Below are 19,954 nucleotides of genomic sequence, written 5' to 3'. Positions count from 1 at the left end.
CCCTACGAGAGCTCAGGAAGATCCGAGCTCAGCTTGAGAACCACTCGAGCGAGTGGCCCAGACACTATTAAACGCAAAACAGTCCTATTATACACACGGGGGCAAGGCAAATAGATTTCTGGCCGCTAAACTGAGAAAACGAAAGGCCCGAAATGACATCTTGCAACTGCACGACAAGCTTGGCATTCCCCACAGAGCGGAACAAGAAAAAATGGAAATAATGATGAAATTCCATGAGGACCTCCTGTGTGGAGAGAACCTGGATCGGGAGCGGCAACTCTCCTATATCCGCTCAACCCCCCTACCACAGATCGCGGAACAGGATAGGTTGAATCTAGGAAGCCCGATCACAGCGCAGGAGATCAGCGACGCAATCTCGGCACTACCGACGAGGAAAGCTCCCGGTCCGGACAGGTTCAGCAACGGCTACTACAAATCTTTCCGTACGCAACTCTTGGCCCCGCTGACAAAGCTTTTTAACACAATCAGAGAAGAGGGCGGGTAACGCCAGATATGGGGCGGTCCACGACCATACTTCCTCTAAAACCAGGGAAAGCCCCCACAATTGCTCTAACTACCGGCCTATTGCATTGCTGAACACCGACGCAAAACTATACACAAAAATCTTAGCAACACGACTGATGAAGGTCCTCCTGGGCGTAATTCACGACGATCAAGCAGGATTTATCGCAGCCCGACACACTCAGGACAATGTGAGAAGAGCAATAAATGTAATAGATGCAGGGAGACGAACACAACAAGCGATCGCGGTGGCCACTCTGGATGCAAGACGGCCATTCGACAGTATGGACTGGCGTTACCTGGAACTGTTGTTGGAAGGGTTCGGGTGTGGTCCAGAATTCACGAACATGGTGCTAGCTAATTACTAAATCCCGTTGACAAGTTTCACGCTCAATGGTCAAAGCTCAGAATATGTCAAAGTTTGCAGAAGCACGTGACAAGGATGCCCAATCTCTCCATTGATCTTCTTGATGGCAATGGAACCATGTGCCATGCGGTTCAGGCAGGATGCAGAAATCAGGGGAATGAATACATATTGGCAGCGCAAGTAGCCCCTATGTTAAGGTGGGCAAACCCCGAAAACCACAAAGGCTGGTGTCAAATTGAGCAAGCGGCCACGTCCACCCCTCTAAAAGCTCTATTAAGCCTAAAATTCCGGGATCGAGCGAAAGGTGGTCCCCTACTGGAGGCGACCAAATGGTCCCTGCTCAACTGGGATAAAGGCCGGAAAAGGAAGGGAATCTCACGAGGGCTTGGCCCCAGCACACCGTTTATGCATAACCCGGACTTCTCACCGGGCCTCCAAAAAAGGTTCTGGGAAGGATGGGCAGGAGCCGACACATTGGGCCTCATTACGACCCAGGCGTTAAGGGTTAACGCCGTCGTTAACCCTTAACGCCTATTCTGATTTTAACGGCTGCTTTTAGCAGCCGTTAAAATCCATGGCGCTAACCCACCATGATGCTAATTACGCCACCGTAATTTACGGTGGCGTAATTAGCGCCTTCCCCACTCCCATTATGCCCTATGGGGCAAAAATGGGAATGGGGAAGGGAAAATGGGAAATGGGGATTTACCGCCCCACTCACCTTGGAATGGGGCGGTAAATCCGCCATCCACCATGGTGTAAACGTAGTTTACACCATGGTGGTAAAGTTGGCGTACTTAGCGCCTGGGTCGTAATGACCCCCATTGACTCTGCAAGACTTATATAATAATGGTACCCCTCTGCTCAGAATGCCAGCAGAAATTCGGCCTGGAAGAAAAAGGACGTTATAGATACACACAGATTAGGCACTGGATAACTCACCCAACAGTGAAGCAGGCAGGCACAAGGACACTTTCAGATCTTGAACTGACCCTACAGTAGCGTCAGTAGCGTCAGAAGTCGAAGGGAGTGACCAGACTTTACAGATTACTCATCAAGGCACAACCGGATGACGTGCTCCCACATAAAGTGAGCTGGGAAAGGGATGTGGACGAACCCATAACTGAGCAGGAACGCAATCAAATCTGGGCAAGAGCACAGGGAACCTCAAGATGCAACACGATTAAAGAATTGGCATATAAACTATGCCTCAGATGGTATTTGTCCTCCACCGGATATATAAAATCAACAAGTCCTACTAACCCAATTGCTGGAGGAAATGTGGAGAGAGAGGCAACCTATTCCACATGTGGTGGACGTGTCCCAAAGCGAACACGTTCTGGAAGGAAATATTAGGCCACATCAAAGACATTACAGGGGTGGAACTACCAATATCTTCAAAATCAATCCTGCTGGGAGTGCCCATGGAAGGGATATATGCAATGTCAGGGCCCAGGGCCTCTTTAATCACTCATCTGATATCGGCAGCAAGAATGGCCCTAGCACAGAACTGGAAGAACGAGTCCGGTCCACAGACAGCCTGGTGGTGGGTCAAGGTCTGGGGAGTAATGGCCATGGAGAAGATATGCGCCCTCAATTCTGGAAAGTATCTACGGTTCCTGACTATATGGTCGCCCTTTCACGACCTAGTGAAGGACAGAGAAGCTCAATATTTCAAGCCACGCCTACTCAGGAGTATACACGTCATATGAACTTCTACTTAGGAAAAAACAGGACACAATTGCCTACGAAAGTCCTCACTCAGTTGGATCTCTACATGCCAAAAGTTGGAGTTTGAACGTTGGGGGAATAGAGGGTATAGAAGGGGGATGAGGGTAAACTAGAAATTACTCGAGGGCTTGCAAACGACTGTCACCCTGAAGAGCAAATATGCAGATGATACACAGCATCCTGCCAGACAATAAGGACCAATCTTTGGGAAATGTACCAATGCTTTGCTTTTGTATCCCTTTGATTAATAAATAAAGATGTTTAAAAAAAAAGATACATTATTTGCCGGGTGTATACTCCTTGGTTAATTGCAAAACTGGGATTTGAGACCAGTTGCAACTCAGGCATATCCCAACTGGGAGGAATGTCTTTACTTTGCCTGTATTCACTTCCCCAAAAATTCACTTTGGCGTGTTTACTTCTCTATACCTTTATTTCTCCTTTTGTACCCGACATTCGCACCTGGGGAAGGGCGCTCAGACAATCAGGTGGCATGAAAAGCGAATGAGGATACACAATCTCCACCTGCTGTTCCAGCCACTGGAGGCACTTCCCCGGGTTGTGCTTTATTTCCCTTTTTTTAACTTTTCTTTCTAACGTGGGGAGGCAACTGGGAGGCTCTTCCTGTTGCCTCCCCACGTTAGAAAACCCCAATTCCCCTTCTCCCTACCCCAACTTACCTGCTGGACCGTAGCCTTGCTCTCAGGTCCCCGATGCTCCTCCCTTCTGGCCGTTGCCATCGAAATAAGACGGTGGGCATTTTGGAACATGTTTTCCATGGTCGCTGTCATCCAAAAAGGGACGTAGTCCCTTTTCCATTTCAATGGCAGTGGCCATTTCTTTTGCATTTTTTTTCTCCGACGTGAGATGGTCTCGAGCAGAGCTCATCTCTCATAGGATGTAGGAAAATAAACAATCCTCATCCTGGTAAATCCTGGTGTGCGAATAGCTTTCACACCCCGGCTGGGGACGGACATAGGGTTTAACGGTCTGCAACCCCAGCTGAGGCCCTCACTTCACTCGGGCCTACCAAAGCTCAGACTGGCGGGCCATTAAACACCATGGCCGCACACCAACAAGGGTGTGAAAGCTATATTCTTCCCCCTGCGACATGTTGACCCAACCCTCACCTTCAGCTTCTCTTAACCACATCCATTGCCTCCTTCACGATAAAGGCATAACAAAATAAATGCATGACAAAGTAAATGCATGACAAAGTAAATGTCTGGCGAAGTGAATGAAACAAGGTAAGTGCAGACAGGTCATTTTGCAACTTTGTTTTGAAAACACCTTCTGACTTTCCAACAGTGCAAAAAAAGAGTGATGGTGTTTTGCTGGCTGAAGTAAACTGTTGCTTTTGCAGCTGTCGCATGATTGCTTTTATGCTGCATGCCATGTTGCCATATTGTCCAAACTATCAACATGCTTTTAATTCAGAAGATTCAGAAGATGATTACTTTGACTGTCGAACAAATGAATCTTCAAGTAATATTTTTGCTACTTTTAAAACGTAAGGCATGCTACACATCCAAAGAATATCTCCTGCTGTATCTGCAGGTTCTAAAGATGTATGGTTAGCGATTAATAATGGGTCAGACAAGATAAAGTACTTCTACTGCAGAATTGCCTTAGAGTGCAATCGAAGCAGAGCATATTTACTAGGAAGTTCTTGGGGGCAGTGAGAGTAAGCAAATTCACAGATATTCAAATGTTAACACCATCAGCCTAGGGCGCGAAGCAGGTAAAACAACTTCTCCTGTCTCAGCGCCGGGAAAGTCTCCTTCCGCATCCCTGGCAAATCATCAAAGGTCGCTTGCCCTCTCCCCCTTACTCCATCACACTCTTATGTTTGGTTTTCAACATTACCCAGTTTTATGGAGATTATTTGACAAGTACAGAAATCCTAATAAAGTACTCAGACAAATATATGAATACTTAAAGAAATGTGTTATGCAAAAAGATTACAATTTTAACAGTACTACCTCTATCTTGAATAGAAGACTACAAAACCAGAAGGCAATTTAGCGTGAAGCTAACAAATGGCCAGTGGGATTTGTAAACGTACTTTCAAGATTTAAAAACTCAAAAAAAAGATAATACATGCACAAAATACATGCACAAGAAAAAAGAAATGATTACATAAAATACATAAATAAGTAATTTCCAGTTCATAGATACTAGTACATTACGAATAAAAAAGCAAATTGCCAAATAAAATCATTATCATATTAATTTTAAGTTCTAGGAAAATCTTACTAAGTAAAGTGACATGTGCTAAAAGATACCAGGGACTAGTAAAGCTTTCGCAATGTTCCAAACATTGTAGGGCGCAGAGGTGATGACCAAGTGACTCTGCACAGTAAACTATGCTCCAAAATTCATAGATGTAAAATTCTCCTTATCGGTAATAACTCCATAGCCTTTAATGTAGTGCGGGTATAATGCATTGCATGAAGCCAGGATATGTCTGCTTGATTCAATTGCTTTAGAACACAAGCAACAAGTACTTTTGTCATGCGGTACACCAATCCAACTGTCTGTATTAAAACGAAGGTAGGTGATAAACCTTTTGAGTGACCTAGAGGACAGGTTTTTTAAATACGTGCAGGTAGTGTTAAATACTGGGCATGTCGTATTTTTTTAAACATCTTAGCTATGTTTACCGAACGATCCCAGATTTTTGTCTTGTCTTTCAGCATTACTTGGAAATTCGGAAGTGCCAGTGTGTGGTCAAGGGTGAGCCCAATATTATCAAAGTGAGTTGACACAGACATCTGCAAATCACCCAAAAAACCATTAGATGTACTGTCCTGCCAATGGCTGGCTAATGCCCCCAGTAAGGTATCTGGACCACTTGTGTGGAGATTTACAAGGAATTTGCTCTGTTGCATCAGTCAGTGAGCCCTGATCAATGTCATGCCAAGTTCTCTCCTCATAGCCTCGACCAGTACGACATAAGGTATAGTCAGGATTAAACGCAGAATCTTCCTCTCAAGATTTTTGAACCAGGAGGAGTGTGAGGAAGGCAAGGCTTCAAGGTCATACAATATACCTCAATACTGTACAATACTGGTGGTGTAGATTGTGCATAAGCCGTCCACATTATGACCTCCCTTGTTTGAAATGAACCTTTTTACAAGTAACCATTTTTTCATTGTTTTTAAGGAGATATGGTCACCATAGAAGGAAAGGGTGGCCTTTGGCCTAATTGGATGGCCCAGATATTGATAATCATTGACCACTTCCAGTGTGTGATTAGCCAGAGACCATTTGAAAGGAAATATCCTTCTGCTACTGTCGCCAATAACCAAGATTTTTGATTTTTTTTTGTGGTTGATTTCCATTTCATTCTGCTGGTCGTATTCCAATAGACTGTCCATGGAATGTTGTAGGCTGATTGGCGTATGGTCTAATAAGATCGTGTAGCCAGCGTAACTCATCCATGGAAAGGGCTCCTTGCCGATCTTAGGTGGAAAATTTCAGAAACAACTGAATCTTTTGTCCATATCGCCTACATAAAGATTCAATAACAGGGGTACTATCAAGAAAACAATGGGCGAGTAAGGAGCAGATCCTACATAAAGGGCCGAAACACCTTCTGTCGACCATATATTGCATAATATATCCTTCTTAGAACCGGAATGGCAAAATAATAATATGACACCAACGTTGTTGTATCTCCTGAATGTACTGAAGTGGGTCTTCATTTGTGTGCCATAATCGCGGTTATGTCAGATGTGTCTGGGTACTGTACTCTCAGAGCCTGCCATATGGCTGCCCTGCAGTTATACTAAAACCAAAAAAGTGATGTGTGGATGGTTTTGAATTAATCTGAACCAATGGCATTGCTCTAGGCAACCTTCTGCACCACTGCTTTTTAGCCTGTCTGCGCCATTGCAAAAGGGGTCCAGCCATATGCAAATCAGTCAGGTACTGCCACCAATGGGAGCAGCCCTGCCCGAACTGCTAAGCCAGGTCCCCTCTGCATGGAAACACAAGCAACCCCAGGCATGTTTCAGCATTGTTGGGCTTCCTCAGTGAGGTGCAGCTTGGTTGCCTATGGCGCAGTGAGCAAGGGACCCACGCCTGGGCATACCCTCTTTCACATAGGGAGACAAACTAAAACCAAAAAAGATATGGGTGGAAGGTTTCAAATTAATCTGAACCACCGGCATTGCTCTGGGCAACCTTCCACACCACTGTTTTTTAGCCCATCTGCACCATTGCAAAAGGGGTCCAGCCATATGCAAATAAAGTCAGGTACTGCCACCAATGGGAGCAGCCCTCCCTGAACTGCTACGCCAGGTCTCCTCTGCACAGTAACTCAAGCAACCCCAGACATGTGTCAGCCTTGTTGGGCCTCCTCAGTGAGGTGCAGCTTGGTTCCCTATGCAGTTATTAAATGGTGCACCACAGTGTGCAGTGTTCTGTGCTGTCACTCCGGGGTACCCTTCCCATTTCCACACATCGTCCGCTACCTCCCCAAGAATGGCTGAGAGTAAGCTCTTCATGTCGCCCACTGCTCGTGTCATCCCTGCCGTAAGTCTTTCTAACTCATGCATCCATTTCCCCGCTCCTGCGGTCAACAAGGGCAACTTGCACCCCCAATTATCTTTGTCTATCTGTTGCCACGGTATATATTGTGATCGTCCGCCACCCTTTTCTAACAACGGAAACTGAGTCAATTCTACTCATCTGCCATGCTTCTCTATGTCTTTGGTGGTAGTGAGAGTCATACTCACTCTTTTCTGTCCCGGTAAGGCTCTTATCCTCTGTTCCTTTGTGCATATGGAGTAAATTCGTTTGCACTATGTGATCTGTCCTTGGGGCGCTCAAGGCACCCTTCGGGTCCTAGCTTGCTTTTCTCAATTTCAATGGGCCTCATTACACGGATGGCGGTGAACCATGGCGCTATTGGCGCCATGGTTCATGCCGGTAAAATACCGGCACCGCCTTGGTGGAAAGGGGAATTACGGCCCCATTCCAAGGTTGGTGGGGCGGTAATTCCCCCTTCCACCATTGCCCTTCCCCATTGTTTGCCCCATAGGGCTCTATGGGAATGGGGAAGGCGCTAATTACGGTACCGCAAATTGCGGTACCGTAATTAGCTCCAGTGGTCCCTTTGCGGGTTGGTTTTTAACGCCTGCAAAAAGCAGGCGTTAAATTCCCCAACCCGCAAAGGGACCTCGTAGTAAGGCGGTAAGGATTTACCCATCCGTGTAATGAGATCCAATGTCTTTTTCTCTGCCCACAGTGTCTCCTGCTCAAGGGGCAGCATGGCTTCTTCCCCTTGTCGTGGTCACGTTCCCCTACGTCTTCATCTGACACTATGGTTGCCATGCTCTCATTGCTGGCCTCATCTTCCTCATCTTCAAACTCAGGTCCCTTAACATGCGTCTCCCCTGCCATTTCCCTGTTACATTGTCCAGTGCGTGGCTCTCCCCCCTCAATGGAGACCCTGCTATACTTCTACTTGGTTTAGGGGCAGAGGTGATATCCCTTAAGCTCCTATACAGTACCCCTATTCTCATCCATATCTCCTCTTCCTCATCATCGTTTAAATGTGTTGATTCCGTCATAATGTCTTCTACCTCCCAGAGGCGTCTCTATCTACTCCTCTCTCGTTCCCGCTCCTGTATCCTGTGCCTCTCTTCTTCCTCTCTGCGTCAATGCTCTTAAACAAGACTTTTAATTTCCAATTTACTCTGCTCTATTTTCACCTGCAATTGCCTCTCCTTTACTTCCTCCGCTTTTCTCATTGCTTTTTCCTCTACCTCCTTCTGTCTATTCCTTTCTCTTTCTTCCCTTTCCTTTTATGCTGATTTCTCCTTCTCCCTTTTCAGAAGCTCTTGTTCCTCTCTCTCCCCTCTCTCTTCTCTCCACTTCCTCCATTATCTATCCTCTTCTTCTTTTCCCTTGAGTCTCTGAGCTTCCCCGTCTGTGCTTTTATGTTCAACTGCATTTCTTCCGTCTAATTTGAGCAATATCTGTCCTACCCACTTGTTTGACGGGACTGTCACTGTATTATTCCCACTACGTCCCAAAATCCCTTTGTCGTTCCCCATCAGTTTCGCTTGCAGATCGATGCACTCCTTGCGTTCATCGCCTATAGCCTCTGCTCTCTTGTTTGCCTGCTTCGCGCCTCTAAGTGTGTCCTCACTGCTATACGCGGGTGGTGCATAAACGGGATTAGTGTATACTGCCTCTGCTTTTAGCTCCTTCAAGTGGTAAAATCCCTGGCTTTCTGTTGTAGGGTCTGTGGTTTGAGGCGGGGAGGACAAACCGTGTGCGCTTGGCCCCCCACATCATGCTGACTCAGCATCCACTCCTTCTGGGGTGGGTCCTCCTCCCTTTCCTCAGACATTTTCCATAGCTCCAATATAGCTAATTGGTTACTCAATTGTTTCCCTTTATAGGTGGCATGTAAATAGGTGGTCATGAGTTGCAACACATATTTGAAAAGAATGCCCTGCCGGGGCCATGGCTTTGCCATTTTGCACTCTGTACTGTGAGTCCCTTCTGCGCAATGTTTACATATTTTGTCTTGGTACCGCAAAAGGGGCTTGCACAAATGTTTAAGGGGTGTGTCCCCCATGGTGGCACATCATTCTCTGACTGCCGACACTTGCTTGACCTGAAGTCGGGATTTTCTACATGCTTAACACTTTATCAATTTGCATATTTAACAGTTATCGTCAATTCTCAATCAAATTCTTCAACACCATAACAATTCTCAGGCTATTTCAGCAGCATTTCTGGCTCACCACCCTCAACAGGAGCGTTCTCCGTGCACCGCTCACACTGTAATTTTTGCCCCATAAAGGCCAAATCAGCATTCTCTTACGTGTTCTTCGAGCCTAACCCAAAAAGGTATAACTCTCTTTGACACTTCGAACATCCTCTCGCCAAGGTAGAAACCATAGTTTTTTACTTTTCAACTCTCTTATTGCCCCGTCTGTGCCCCACAACAGCCCTTCGTCTCTACATTAGCACACCATGTCCTATACAACAACTTTATATGTGATGTCACAAGGCTAAGGGAAAAACCCCAATATTTTGAGTGAAACATCCCAATGCTCCAACAAACTATCCCAAACTTCACAATATCCCGAGACACAACAACACAAATGACATAACATATGGCCGTCTGCCTGCTTTCACATCACACGGGATTTCAACAGATATGTGGTCCTTCTTCCATACTGCCACATAGGAATACATATCCAAGAGATAAACTAAGAAACCACCTTCTGAGACATAAGGGAGCAATGCTAGCGCCTAGACACTGGGATCCATACATAAGTCTTCCGCAAACTAAGCTAACCGCCTAGAGAGCATGTATCCATATTTATTGTCTTTTTTCATTTTTCAGCCTCAAACTAAGCTAGCGCCTAGAAAACACGTATACATTTTTTAAAATGTTTTAATTTTTTATCCGTAACCTTGCTAAAACACCTGAAAACATGGAACCTTCACAATAACACGACAAACAACTATCTTCCCTCCCCAATATTTGTATTATGGCTGAGTCTATACTTACACTTTGTGGATCCTGTCAGTCTGCCGTCTGGTCAGCTTGGTGTCCCACAGGGAACGGGCAGGAATTTCTCCAAGGTGGCTCCTGACCACCTTTCAATGTCGACACATGCTTTTCAATCTGGTCCTCGTGGGTTACAGCGCAGCCCTTCGGACACGCGGTGGGAAGATGTTAGGGAGAATCTTCTGTTTAGGCTGAATTTCCTAACCTAGTGAGTCCCCCAGCAGCTTTGCTAGATTTCTGGAGTTTGTTTTTTCCATCCTGCCAAGAGTGAGACTCTTTTTCTCCCACTCTTGGACATGAATGTGTGTAATTCCTTTGAATGTCAATGTGTTCTATGGGCTATGGGGTCTTTTACTCCATAGGGTCTCATATGTTTTACTATGTGTGTTACAACGCACCCTCCGTGCCGTAGCACTGGGGCGTCCTAGCGGACCTCCATCATAGACTCCATACCCGGGGACTGACTACTTTCTCCCCGTGCATGTAAAGTCACCATTGGCTTTACTAGATCTAAATTTACTAACAGAACTAGTACAAACCATCCTATTGTGGACGTACTAGTAGGGGTAATTTGATTACTCCTGAGTCTGTTATTCGAGGGGGCACTGTCCCGTCCCTCCTCGTCGAGTTTTGACTGGTGGCAGTGGAAACTACTTGTTATATTCGACCCCGAATATAACCCTATGGGATTCTCCCCATTGTTGGAGATTGATACTTTTCCTCGTTAATCTCTAACATACCAACGGTTAACTTATCTTAAATAAGTCTATCGGATGGTATTTTCTGCGAGATCTCGGTTTTTAAAATGGCGTCTGTGTTTGTCTCTGTGACTCCTAAACCAAAGGTTGAGCCCTTTGTTCCACTTTTGGCAGGCTTCTGTACAGAGACCCTCCAAAGTGGTGCCATTCTGTCTGGGTTACCACAGGGGTGTGGGAGGGGGTTTAGGCACCCTGGACTGAGTTGCCTTGCCAACTCCAGTCGCACTCTGGTGTGATTGGCCCAAGTGGTGAGCCACCCCGCTCACCACTTAGCGTGTTTTGATTGACAGCTAGGCTGAATGAATGGGGGTTTTCTGCATAAAAGCAGGGCTTTTGGGACTGGATCTTGAGAAGTCGCCACAGGACCTAAGAATCCGACGAGGGTAAAGCTGAGCCGACCTGCAACGACGACACCTCCGGTGGAGCCCTGCGGAACCGACTCACCACTTCCCGACGACAGAGGAGATCTCCCTGCTGGAGAGTCTCTTCTCCTAACTGCTGGGAACAACCAGTCCCCTTTGCTTTTTCTTCGCTCCAGGGCGCAGTGGTCGAATTGCCCGTGCAGAGCACCTCGGCAACCGGATAGCCACTACCCCTGTACCGCGACCAAAAGGTGGTGCGTTGTTGTTAGGGAGAATTCTCTGTTTAGGCTGAATTTCCCTACCTAGTGAGTCCCCCAGCAGCTTTGCTGGATTTCTAGGGTTTCTTTTTTTTCTCCTGCCAAGAGTGAGACTCTTTTACCCTCACTCTTGGGCATGTTGAAGTGTGTTTTCTTGGTTAAACCTTGTGTTGAATGGGCTATGGGGTCTTTTACTCCATAGGGCCTCATATATTTTTGTGATGTGGGTTACACAGCACCCTCTGTGCCGTAACCCAGGGGTGTCCTAGGGACTCCCCAACATAGACTCCATACCCTGGGACTGACTACTGTCTCCCAGGACATGTAAAGTCACCAAAGACTTTACTAGTCTTAAATCCTGAACAGAACCAGTACAAACCATCATATTGTGGACGTACTGGCTGGGGCAATTCGATTGCCCCAGGGTCTGTTAGTCGAGGGGGCACGTCTCCGTCCCCCCTGATCGAGTTTTGGCTGGTGGCAGTGGAAACTACGTTTTATATTCGACCGCGAATATTTTCCTATGGGATTTCCCATTGTTTTAGGCTAACACATTTAATTATTTATTTACGGTAGCCTTAAACATACCGCCGGTTTATATATTTATTATTATAACTCCGGTTGGGATTTTTTGCCAAAACTTGATGCTAAAATGGCGTTGGCATTCGCCTCTGTAACTCTGACCCAAAGTGGAGCCCTTTGTCCCACTTTTGGCGGGCTTCTCCACAGAAGCCCTCCAAAGTGGTGCCACTCTGTCTGGGGTACTTAGGAGGGGTGGAGGGGGATTTAGGCACCCTGGACTGAGTTACCTAGGTAACTCAAGTCGCACTCCGTCCTGATTGGCCCAAGTGGTGAGCCGGCCGGCTCACCACTTAGCATGTTTGAGTGACAGCTAGGCTGGGTGAATGGGGGTTTGCTGCATAAAAGCAGGGCTTTGGGGACTGGAACTTCAGAAGTCGCCACAGGACCTAAGAATCCAACGAGGGACGAGCTGAGCTGATCTGCTACGACGACACCGCCGGTGGAGCCCTGCTGAACCATCTCACCACTTTTCCCGACGACCGAGGAGAACTCTTAACGGAGTGGCTCCTTCCCTTGACTGGTGGGGACAACCAGTTTTCACCTTCTTTCCGCTCTTCGAGGTATCTCGTGGCCGCCTTGCCAGTGCCAAGCACCCCGGCAACCGGAATACCCACCACTTTTTACCCCAACCGCGAAAGTCGGTACAACCCTTTAACCGGAGGACTCCGCGGCTGGTTTCTTCCCGGGCAGTGCAACGACCTTCTTCTTCTGCTCTTCAGCGAGATCTTCTTCTCCCCTGACCGTCGTCGAGCCTTGCTGCCACTGCCTGGAACAACTGCCCCCGCTGGAGGATCCTTTCCGTTAAGGTACCGTGTTCCGCCTGGCTTCCCTTGCCACCGACTGTACGGGGTAGTTTTAGCCCCCGGCTTTCGATCCTGGGATTGCCTGGGACACTTTGGCTAAACTTTCTAAGCCTCTCTAACTCTTTTCCGAACTCTTTTGCAAGACTCTGAATCCCTACCAACTGTGTGATCTTGGGCACGTTTTCGCTCTGTCTGCTCTAAGAGTGGGCCCTGCTTAGTGACTTTTGCTCACCTGTGACTTTGTGCTTCTTTGAGCTTACAAAAAGTGTTCTTAACCTTAGAGTGGTGTGTTTATCCTAATTCTGCTTCTTCTCCCTCCCTTCTTTTTACCTACTAGAGTGTCATCTAACGTTAAGCGCTCACCTCTGTTTGAATTATGTGGTGTTAACCTAGAGTTGTCTAGATAGGAATAAGGATTGGGACTGCTTTCCATATAACTGTGTTTGGAGTGTTTTTACTATATTTTGCTAGAGTGTTTTCAACTTATGTGTTCTTGAAAATAAATAACTATATACTTTTGAAACCAAGCTCTGGTCAGTGTTTGCTTGTGCTATTGTGTCTGAGTACATATTGTGTATACTTTGCATACTGCCTAACTCTTCTTGAGGGAAGTCTGACTGCTCAGCCACAGCTACCAGGTAAATCTGGGTGGTACGGACTGCTACCAAGTGGGTTTACTGCTATACCTGTAGTCTTAAATCTTTTGCAGTGTTCCCTAAGGGAACTGCACAGGTTTCTGCCTAACACTGGTGTACAGCGGTGGGATTTGTATTGAGTATACATTTTATTGTGCTTTAGACACCTTGGTGCAACTAACCACAAAGCTTAGCACTGTAAAAGTAATCCTCTAACATGTCAGTTATAGAAAGCTATAGTCAAGAGTCCCTTGCAGCCAAAACTGCTGATTGTTTAAGAGTGCTCTGTAAACATAAGGATCTCCTGACTAAGGGCAAGAAAATGGAGCTGATTGAAAGATTGTTAGCTAACCAAAGTCTGGGTGATGGTTCAGAGGAACCTACCACTCCAGCAACTGTAGATGACAGTATTGAAGTTAACATGGAGCAAAATGTTGATGATTCTGAGGAAGAGTCAGAAGAGGAGGGTGAGGCTGTTGTGACTGTCCCCCCTAGGCCTCTGCCTGCTCTACCTGCTGTACCTACTGGACCTTTACCAGGTCCCCCATTTAGTCCTCAGTACTTTGAACTGGAGAAAATGAAACTAGAATTGGAGTATAAGAAACTTAATGCTCAAACTGACAAAGAACTAAGGCTAAGGGAAATGGAGCTCAAGTATGACTTAGAAATGAAGAAATTATCTGTTGAGAATGCTTCTCTCTCTGGCTCCTCTAGAAGTTCCAGTCCTAAAAGACCCCGGATGCCTAAAGAATTGGTTGGTATGTATGAGCCTAAGTTGGATGTGTTGGATTGGTTGTCTCTGTTTGAATATAATCATGGGCTCCAGAACATCACAGGAAATGACTTACTCACCTGGTTGTTCTCTAGGCTTCCCCCTGTTGCAACTGATGTGGTAATGGAGATGGGGGAGGAGGATAAGAAGGACTATGAATGTGTGAAGCTAGCTTTAATAGCTAGGTTTGGGAAGACCCCTTCCCAGTATCTTAAGAGGTTTAGGAGCCTCAAAAAGCATGATGGTACCCCTTGGGCTACCTGGGTGAGTGAAGGGTTGAAAAACTTAGAGGGATGGATTAAGGGTTACAAGGTGAACACTTATGAAGGTATGAAGAATTTGTTTATGTTGGAGACTATTTATGATGCCTGCTCTCCTGAGCTCAGACAACACTTGGCTGATTCCAGAGAATTAGATTCCCGGAAACTAGCTAAGGCTGCTGACTTGTGGGTTGCCAACAGGGCCACTCACAAGGACTCTGGGGTAACTCAGAAGAAGGATGGGGAGAAACAGCCTAGAAAGGACTCCAAAGAGAATTCTAATACTACAAATTCCAAAGAGGGCCCCAAACAAAACTATAAGGGTAAGCCACAAGGGAAACCAAATCAGGCTAGTGTACCTTCTGGTCCCAGACCAGAAGGAGGTCAGAACAAGCCTCCATTCCAGCGAGCCTTTGGCTCATGCATTGTTTGTAAGGCTACTGACCATGTGAAAGGAGATCCCAGATGTAAGGGTAAACCTTCAGGGGTCCAGCTTGCCTCCTTAGCCTTCGCTCCAGAAGAGGAAGTACATATGGCAAGTGGAAACTTTCTATTACTAGCTGATGAACCCACTGGAGTCTCAGCTAGTGTTTCCTTAGTCTCTCTGGGGTTGTGGGAACAACAGAATTTAGATGTCTATAACTCTATCCCAGATAATACTAAAGAGTATTATAAGGACAGTGTCCAGGTGAATGGTCAGGAGACCCCTGCCATTAGGGACACTGGAGCCAGCATAACTGTGGTGGATGAATCATTTTTCAAGGCAGAGGATGTTGCTAAGGCACCCAAATGCCTCACCAAGTTAGCTGGTGGGCCTGTGCAGATGTGTCCCCAGTTACCAGTTCTCATCCAATGTAATGATATGGCTGTAAAAATACCTGTCAGTGTACAATGTAAAGTGCCAGGTAGGGTTCTGTTGGGTAATGACCTCAAAGCTCTTGGAGTTGTGTCACATACCCCCAGACCACCTAGCAAAAGGTTACAGGAGCTCACAAAACCTGCAAGAGAGAAAACCCTGCGCGGGTTATCTCAGGAGATGATGACAGAAATCACTCCTCTCCCACTGGAGCAACTTACTGCAGTAACTACCAGATCAGGAGCAAAGGGGCAACCCAAGACTCCTAGGAAAAAGCCATCAGCAAGCACTCCAGTACTTCCAACAAGGACTTCCCCTAGGTTGTCCAAAGTTACACCTGTAACTCCACCTCCAGCTGAGGCTGAGAGGGAGGTACAACCCTGTGTGGTTGAGCTAGACTCTGAGGAAGAGCTAGAAGGAGGCCCCAACCTTATTGGAGATTTGGACCCTGAAGACCATCCTGAGCTGCAGTCTTTACTGGCAGAAGGTGGGCCTAGCAGGGCAGCTTTTCGTAAGGGGCAAAGAGAATGTCCAACTCTGGAAGGTCTCCGCCATCAGGCAGCTTCTCAGGCTGATGGGCAAGAGCCTGGGAAGTATAGGTTACACTGGGTAGATGGCCTCTTCTACAGTGAACCGACTGAGTCTGAACCTGGAGACTACAAACGCCTTGTAGTCCCACAAGAGAACAGACAACAGTTCTTACAACTAGCCCATGAGATACCTTTGGCTGGTCACTTGAGTTTCAAGAAGACCAAGGAAAGGCTCTCTCTCTACTTTTATTGGCCAAAGATGGGGGCTGAAGTAGATAGATATTGTAAGAGCTGCCACACCTGCCAGACTTCTGGTAAGGTTGGTTCCAAGAATGTGGCACCTTTAGTGCCTCTCCCAGTTGTGGGAGTCCCATTTGAGAGGGTAGGGATTGACATTGTTGGTCCCCTTGATCCCCCAACCTCCTCAGGCAACAGGTTTATCCTTGTTGTAGTAGACCATGCTACTAGGTACCCTGAGGCAATTCCTATGAGGACTGTTACAGCTCCGGCTGTGGCTAAGGCCCTCCTTGGTATTTTTACCAGGGTTGGGTTTCCTAAGGAGGTAATCTCTGACAGGGGGTCAAACTTTATGTCCCACTACATGAAAGCCATGTGGAAAACCTGTGGAGTTACCTACAAGTTCTCAACCGCATACCACCCTCAGACAAATGGGTTGGTTGAAAGGTTTAACAGAACCATGAAGAGCATGATAGGTGCTTTAGAAGAACCCCTTAAGAAAAAGTGGGACCTTCTACTGCCCTGCCTTCTCTTTGCTTATAGAGAAGTCCCCCAGGAGGGAGTAGGTTATTCTCCCTTTGAGCTTCTCTATGGCCATCCAGTCAGAGGTCCATTGGCCCTGATTAAGGAGGGATTGGAAGGTGCTCCTCCCCTCAAGCCAGTCAGAGTGACTGACTATGTGATAGGTCTCCGGAGGAGAATGTCACACATGATGGCAGAAGCAAGTGACAACTTGAAAGCTGGTCAAGCTCTGGTCAAACATTGGCACGACCAGAAGGCTAACATGGTTGAGTTTACTCAAGACCAGCTAGTTCTAGTTATGCTCCCAACAAGGCAGAGGGCCTTGCAAGACAAATGGATGGGACCCTTCAAGATTGTGGGAAAACTTGGAGAGGTCAACTATCTGGTGGATCTGGGCAGACCCAGGGAAGCTCCTAGAGTCTTCCACACCAACCGACTAAAAGCATACATCTCCAGACCTGATGTAGGAGCCTTGCTTCTGGCTTCAGCTGCAGAGGAAGAAGAGAGTGAATCTCTCCCTGATCTCCTCAGAGGTGTGCCTTTAGATGAAAAAGTTGAAGGAGTCAATCTCTCTTCAGACCTGACACCTGAGCAACAAGAGGAGTGCAAATCTATGTTAAATCAGTTTGCCTCCCTGTTCTCACTGTCACCAGGCTTGACCCCTTGGGGCCAGCATGAGATACTCACTGGTGACTGTCTGCCAGTCAAAAGCAGAGGATACAGAATGTCAGAACATATCAGAACCCACATCAAAGGAGAGGTCAAGAAGATGCTTGATCTCGGGGTAATAGAGCCCTCTACTAGTCCATGGTCTAGCCCAGTTGTGTTAGTACCAAAGGCAGGATCCAAAGACTTGAGATTTTGTGTGGACTATAGAGCTCTAAATGCAGTCACCAAGACTGATGCCCACCCTTTGCCCAGGACAGATGAGTTGGTGGATAAACTTGGTGCAGCCAAGTACCTCAGCACATTTGACCTGACGTCAGGCTATTGGCAAATAGCCCTAACAGACCATGCCAAGGAGAAAACTGCATTTTCAACCCCAGTTGGCTTGTACCAGTTTAAGGTCATGCCTTTTGGATTAAAAAATGCACCTGCCACATTCCAAAGGATGGTGAACCAAGTTCTGGCTGGGATGGAAGATTTCTGCATGGCATACTTGGATGACATTGCAGTCTTCAGCCACTCCTGGGAGGAACATGTGAACCACCTAGGACATGTGTTGCAGGCCCTTGAACAGGCCCATTTGACAATCAAAGCCAGTAAGTGCCAGATTGGTCAAAGTAAAGTGGTCTACCTTGGACATGAGGTAGGAGGTGGAGAAATAAGGCCTTTGCTCAGCAAAATTGAAGCTGTGCAAAATTGGACAACACCAACTACTCAAACCCAAGTGAGAGCCTTCCTAGGCCTCACTGGGTATTACAGGAATTTCATTGAGAACTATGGGACCATAGCTTCTCCACTGAATGTAATCTCCTCTCCCAAATTCCCTAAAAAGGTAAAATGGAATGAGGAGTGCAATCAGGCCTTTGAAAAACTGAAGAGAGCTCTTTGCCAAGCTCCAGTGTTAAGAGCTCCTGACTACCACCAAACTTTCATTGTACAAACTGATGCTTCCAATGTAGGTGTAGGTGCAGTTCTAAGCCAACTGGATGAGAAGGGTAGGGAGCACCCCATTTGCTTCATCAGTAGGAAACTGAAGGATCCTGAGACAAGGTGGGCAACTATCGAAAGAGAATGCTTTGCTATTGTGTGGGCACTGAAGAAGTTTAGGCCATACTTGTATGGTTCTACTTTTGTTATTCAGACTGACCACCAACCCTTGAGATGGTTAATGCAAATGAAAGGGGAAAATCCAAAACTATTGAGATGGTCAATCTGCCTGCAAGGGTTTGATTTCACCATTGAGCACAGGTCAGGGTGTCACCATCAAAATGCTGATGGACTCTCTAGGATGTATATCATCGACTAGAGGTATGAGGTTCATCCAGGAGTGGATTAAATCCTCCTGTCCCTTAGTCTGGGGGGGGCGAGTGTTAGGGAGAATTCTCTGTTTAGGCTGAATTTCCCTACCTAGTGAGTCCCCCAGCAGCTTTGCTGGATTTCTAGGGTTTCTTTTTTTTTCTCCTGCCAAGAGTGAGACTCTTTTACCCTCACTCTTGGGCATGTTGAAGTGTGTTTTCTTGGTTAAACCTTGTGTTGAATGGGCTATGGGGTCTTTTACTCCATAGGGCCTCATATATTTTTGTGATGTGGGTTACACAGCACCCTCTGTGCCGTAACCCAGGGGTGTCCTAGGGACTCCCCAACATAGACTCCATACCCTGGGACTGACTACTGTCTCCCAGGACATGTAAAGTCACCAAAGACTTTACTAGTCTTAAATCCTGAACAGAACCAGTACAAACCATCATATTGTGGACGTACTGGCTGGGGCAATTCGATTGCCCCAGGGTCTGTTAGTCGAGGGGGCACGTCTCCGTCCCCCCTGATCGAGTTTTGGCTGGTGGCAGTGGAAACTACGTTTTATATTCGACCGCGAATATTTTCCTATGGGATTTCCCATTGTTTTAGGCTAACACATTTAATTATTTATTTACGGTAGCCTTAAACATACCGCCGGTTTATATATTTATTATTATAACTCTGGTTGGGATTTTTTGCCAAAACTTGATGCTAAAATGGCGTTGGCATTCGCCTCTGTAACTCTGACCCAAAGTGGAGCCCTTTGTCCCACTTTTGGCGGGTTTCTCCACAGAAGCCCTCCAAAGTGGTGCCACTCTGTCTGGGGTACTTAGGAGGGGTGGAGGGGGATTTAGGCACCCTGGACTGTGTTACCTAGGTAACTCAAGTTGCACTCCGTCCTGATTGGCCCAAGTGGTGAGCCGGCCGGCTCACCACTTAGCATGTTTGAGTGACAGCTAGGCTGGGTGAATGGGGGTTTGCTGCATAAAAGCAGGGCTTTGGGGACTGGAACTTCAGAAGTCGCCACAGGACCTAAGAATCCAACGAGGGACGAGCTGAGCTGATCTGCTACGACGACACCGCCGGTGAAGCCCTGCTGAACCATCTCACCACTTTTCCCGACGACCGAGGAGAACTCTTAACGGAGTGGCTCCTTCCCTTGACTGGTGGGGACAACCAGTTTTCACCTTCTTTCCGCTCTTCGAGGTATCTCGTGGCCGCCTTGCCAGTGCCAAGCACCCCGGCAACCGGAATA

This window comes from Ambystoma mexicanum, chromosome 5p, assembly GCF_040938575.1.
Source record: "Ambystoma mexicanum isolate Mex_15411 chromosome 5p, UKY_AmexF1_1, whole genome shotgun sequence".
In the NCBI taxonomy this organism is placed as follows: Eukaryota; Metazoa; Chordata; class Amphibia; order Caudata; family Ambystomatidae; genus Ambystoma; species Ambystoma mexicanum.
The sequence above is the reverse complement of the archived record's forward strand: the minus strand, read 5'-3'. Positions refer to the sequence as shown.